Genomic DNA, 6000 nt, shown 5'->3' on the forward strand with positions numbered 1-6000 from the left:
GCATGGCTTATGTGATATGTGTGTAGCTTTAATTAGCTAACAATATATGTGTATGTTTATTGTGTGTGGTATGCTCTCGAGGACTCACTAAGCATTTCACTTACATGTTGTTGATTTGTTTCAGGTACATCTGAGCCCAAGGGCAAGGGCAAGGCGTGATGGTGCGGCGTGCACTCTATCTCTCTTTTACTGATATGTTTTTGGGGACACTCTGATGAATTAAATAAGTTGTAATGAATACTGATTTGAAAACAATTACGTTGGGATTCCATGGATTATGCAAATGTGTTTTATTAATTTAAAACGAAAATTTCTTTGAAATTTGTTTGGGTTGTTACAGATCTGACTTTTTTTCGGGAAAAACTAGGTGCCACGACGTGGTGATTGGAGCACCACGATGTGGCGTATCTTATGCATGATTGTGTGTTTAGTTGGTCGCCACTGCGTGGCAGCTGTGGCGGCCCAAACCCGTGATTTTTAGGGTTTTCTCCATATTTAAGCACCTAATCTCAAGGATTAGGGCATCATTTTCAACCTCCAACCCTTTCAAACGAAACCCTAGCCTCCTTGGAGTGAATCCTGTTATATTAGTAGTGATTCTTGAAGTTTGAAGCTTTGGGTTGCATTTTTGGAAGATGGAGTGGTGTGCTTGCTAGTTAGAAGAGAGAATCACTTTAGATCTTGCCCATCATGCATCTTGTGGAGCTTTGGAAGGTATAAATTTCCCGCTTTGTTAGTTATCCCTTCATAGATATAAGATTTATTGCATTTCTTGGTTTATATTCAAGTTTGGGTGGGTTTAAAGAGATAAAGTTTGCAACTTTATAACTCATCTTGGTCCCTTGGTCATTATATCTTTTGGATTTGAAGTTTGATTGTGTTTTGAAATCCATGTATGAGATTTTGGTCTTTTCCCCCCCATTTTGACCAAGATTGAGATCTAGACTTGCATTGGTCGTGTATATCCTTAAAGGTGTGATTTCTATGTTGGAATAGAAGTAAGAAGTCCTTCTGGAAGTTATAAATTTGTGGCTTTGGTTATTAAGAGATTAAAGGTTGATTCCCAACTTTAAGTTGTCATTAAGGATCTAGGTTTAGGGATCTAGACTCACTGGGATAACTTAATGGGTAAAGTTGGAATATTTATACATAAAGGCCTTGGGAAGGACTACATCTGATCTTTGAAGCTCTTGATGTTGAAGGAAAACAGCTTAATTCATAAAGCTGTTGAGACCTAGTTCTCACGACGTGTTTGACAACCGTCAATTTTGGCCAAGTCAAAGTCAACTAAAGTCAACAAGTCAAACCGGTCAACTCATCTAACCCTTGTATATTAGGGTTTCCATTATGTTTCTTATCGAACAACTCGCAATCCTAATACAAAGTATCACTTGGAATTTTCACGTGTTCGAAAACTCTAAACCCTAATCAGGGCAAGTGATGAAACTACTCGATAAAACATTATTCCTTAACCCTCGGGGGCATATAACAATCATAACAAGACTTAACGAGGTTTACAAACCTTACATTACGGAGCCAAACACTCAAAAAGGTCACAAAAGAAGTCTCTCCCAATCTCTTCCACTCTAACTCTCCCAAATCTCTCTTTGTATGGGAGATCTCTCCAAGAATGTAAAATCTCTCCCAAATCTCTCTTTGTATGAGAAATCTATCCAAGAATGTAAAATCTCTCCCAAATCTCTCTTTGTATGAGAAATCTCTCCAAGAATGTAAAATCTCTCCCAAATCTCTCTTTGTATGAGAAATTTCTCCAAGAATGTGAAATCTCTCCCAAATCTCTCTCTGTATGAGAAATCTCTCCAAGAATGTAAAATCTCTCCCAAATCTCTCTTTGTATGAGAAATCTCTCCAAGAATGTAAAATCTCTCCCAAATCTCTCTTTGTATGTGAAATCTCTCCAAGAATGTGAAATCTCTCCCAAATCTCTCTCTGTATGAGAAATCTCTCCAAGAATGTGAAATCTCTCCCAAATCTCTCACAGTATGTGAAATCTCTCCAAGTATGTCAAATCTCTCTCAAAACCTCTTTTGATCTTTTTTGTAATCATTTGGGGCATCCCGACACTTGACTTGGTGAAAAACCCTTCGAAACGGGACGATGCCTTGGAAAATAGCCTTTTAGGGCCGAAGTCCCCCTATAGGGGCCAAACCCTCTTTGGACCGGAGTCTCCTTGAGCAGCCGCAGCCAGCGAGCCGCAGCCGGCGAGCCGCAGCCACCGACCGCAGCCTGCTCGGACCGCAGCGCCTTCCTTCTTCGACCTCTTCGTCCGCGACCAAGCCTTCACTTCGGATAAGTAGCTGCTAACACCGGAACCACCCTCCTGACTTCGGATTTTGCCATTTTCCACCCGGTTTTCGACCACGACTCCATTTTAAGTCCGTTTTTAATTATTTTAACGCGGGATTTTCTCCAAAAATCATATTTTAACATATAAGACCTTAAATATTCATAATTTAAACATATTTTTATGGAAATCTTTATTTAAGAATAAAATCTAGTGGGTGGATATTTGTGGTGGAGTGTTGACTTTACTTTAGTTTATGACACAAGAAACCACCCCCATGCCCACTCCATGACCAGCCCACACCCCTCCCCACCATACCTGGTCATTCAAGAGTACTTTCTCCACCATTTGACCAGCCATACTCTTGGTCAAGGCTGAAATCTATCCTCTCTCCCAACACTTTCTCTCATTTCTCTTATTATTCCTCCAAAGAACAAACACTTTCTCTCTCACTTCTCTCCCTCTCAAATTCGAGATTCAAGGGCTGATCATCATGTTTTCTTTCACTTTTGGTAAGTATATTCATCCTCCATATAATTATTTCACTTCCTTCTACACAAATCATAGATATCTTACACAAATATTGTCATATTTGTTGTTAGATCTTCAAATCTTCAAGCATCTCCCAAGTGTTCTTGAGTTGAACACTTCTTTTCTCCATCATCCATCTACTGAAATCACTCAAGGTGAGTTCATACCCCTATCTTTTCATGTTTTTCTTAAGTTTTAAGGGGGGGAATACAAGTTAAAACACCAAGAACACAACTAAACTCATTTAACAGCCTTCATCAGAAAAGTTCAACTCCATTCACAGACTGTTTTGGTCAACTTAAACATTTTAGTTTTCAAAACTGTATTAGGTGCAAATAGTTCATGTTCATACCTTTAAAATGACTATTTTCATATCTCCATACGATTTTTCTACGATTTATGGTGATTTTTACAAAACTGCCTATCATTTCAGAAACAAATTCGGACCAGTCTGTGAATATGAACATTTTAACACAAGTTAAAGACTTCTAAAAATCATAATAAAAATTATGAATAAACTAGACACATTTTGTGAACTCTCAGAATTTACGGAATCAGTTTTTGAGTTCGTATGATTTTTCTAGGATTTTTCTAAAACAGTGTAGAAAGGTAAAAATCTAGATAACAGCTTATAACTTTCATAACACTTTGTATTATGTTGAGCAAAGTGTATAACAATAAGTTCTAAATATTGAATGTAGTTTCTTGTTAGTTTATCATCATAAACTGAAATTTAGTCATTCATGATAAGAATTCTTCATTCATTCGAACACATATAATAAGCTATAATAAGCATAGTTATGGATTTTTACTACATGAGAAAGGTTTTTACTCTCAAACAAATGGGTTTTTCATAACTACATAATAGTAATAGTTTATGGACTTATAGTACTAATGTGTTTTCGGATAAACTATAATAGATATAGTTTAGGTATCATTTACATTTCAGTAAGATTCTTTTACGTTACAAACGTTTTGGATAAACTATAATAGGTATAGTTTATGTATCATTTACCTTTCAAACTCATTTACCAAAGGTTTTCAGTTCAGTTCACGTAAATCTGTTAATGAATAAATTTGTGAGTCATTCACTTCGTGTTACCTTCAAAGTAACAAAGTCAAAAGTCCTGTAAATTGTAGCCAGAGTCTCCTGGAGGGAGAGCGTGATAGTTGTGTATAGATCTATATTGGGTTTGACAAACCCACACCTGAGCTGCATGCAACAGCTAGACCGGCAGGTCTGTGGTGACAAGTGTCATTTAACGTATGACGCCTGAAGAACGTCGTGTTACGAGGCCATCTAAACTAGTCTTAGCATGGTTATAATAGCTCACATGTGGTATTAACAAATCATAAGATTTACGGGTTCTTACTTTTAAATTAGCGAGTTATGTCGATTTAACTCACAGGAAATACTTTAAGTATGGAAAAATACTTGTTTATCTTCGGTCCTGGGATTTAGGACCACCTAACTTTAAAAAGGGTTTTATGCCGATTTAAAATTTGCTTTTATATCTTTAAGTATGGAAAATACTTGTTTACTTTCGGTCCTGAGATTTAGGACCACATAACTTTTATAAGGAAAATATAGGATTTTCTTTGGAATCATATCTCTGTTAAAACTATATTTCATCTAGAATTGTTAGACTTCAGCTATAATTGCTAAGTGTATATGATAGAGTTATATAAGAATCTAGTCATAATCGACTTAGAATTGGTGGGCCCGCCTTACTTCCTGTTTCTTGTTTGGTTGTGTACCTAGGGCAGACCCATTATATTCAACGGTTTATTTAACTTAGAATTTTTATAACTTATATACACTGGGCGATTATAGAAGGAAATCTATGAGTCTTTCTAGGGTTCATTATCGCATAACATAGAAGCATTCATTTCACTTAATAAAGAAAATATTGGATTTTCTGGAAACATACTTTGTCGCTTTTACAAGGAAAACGGTTTCTTCCTCAAACAAAACTCTTATGAACTCACCAACTTAATTGTTGACACTTTTTCAAAACTACTTGTATTCTCAGGAAATCAGTGAAACAGGAAAACATCAGCACTTTGAGGATGGGACGTTAAATCGTCAAACAGTTCATTTTGTCATCATAATGTAATTGATTTTGAAACATGTAAACATATACTATGGTGTAACCTTTTCAATTATATTTATGATGGTTGTATTTACTTTGAGCACTATTATACTCGTTGTTGTGATACTATACATGAAGTCCTCTACCCCCGGACGTTTCCGCCATCCTTGGTTTGGGGGTGTGACAACGTGGAAAATGGAGGCCACGACATGGCGACTGGGGGACGTCCTACTATTTTGTTGTTTTTCTCCCACGACATGGCAATGGGAGGTCACCATGGTTTTTGGGATGTTACAAGTTGGTATCAGAGCCCTGGTTTGAGGGATTTGGATGAACACTCGTGGGATTCCAAACTCAAACTATGGAGCTGAGACTTTTGCTAAACATTTTTGGAGAATATTCATTTGAAGAAAAGAAAGGAGAAGGTGCGATGTGTACAGGCTGTCAGAGCTCGAAAAGTGAATTCCCAAAATATCCATACTTACTTTATATGTTGTAACTGACTTGCTGTGATATGTGTTATAGTATGATGTGCATGCTATAATCCAGGCTAAGGATCTACTCAAGATTGCATGCTAGAGTGCCTGCTTAGGAGAGATGCCTTTTATGTGTGATGAATGAGCTGTTAGAGATGCAAGATAGTGTGTAGGCTAAGGATCGTCGGGAATTGCATGTTAGAATTGTCTGATCCTTATGATGCCTTTTTGCCTATTGTTTTTCTGCTCGAATGCTTCTTGTTTTATGCTATGTGAAACCTATATTGATGTTAGTTAGTTATTAAACAAATACAGTAAGTTGCCGCCACAAGGATTAAATAGTTTTAGAATGTCTAATTTAGCCTATTGCATAACTCTTGTTTGATTCCAACTGTTGTAGTGCAAGATCTTTCAGTCGAAGAACTATTTAATCCTTGCTGCATGTAATTGTATTCGTAAGATAGTTAGCTGACATTGGTGGAAGTTTTTGTCACAATTGATAGCAGGGTGGGAGTGAGTATTCCTAGTCATATTCAAGGAGTGCTAGAGTGTGCTGGTATGAGCACTTGCGTATGAGGAAGTCTAAGTTAGGAAT

The sequence above is a fragment of the Lactuca virosa genome, chromosome 7, assembly GCF_052849685.1.
Source record: "Lactuca virosa cultivar CGN04683 chromosome 7, Lactuca_virosa_CGN04683_v6, whole genome shotgun sequence".
Taxonomy (NCBI): Eukaryota; Viridiplantae; Streptophyta; class Magnoliopsida; order Asterales; family Asteraceae; genus Lactuca; species Lactuca virosa.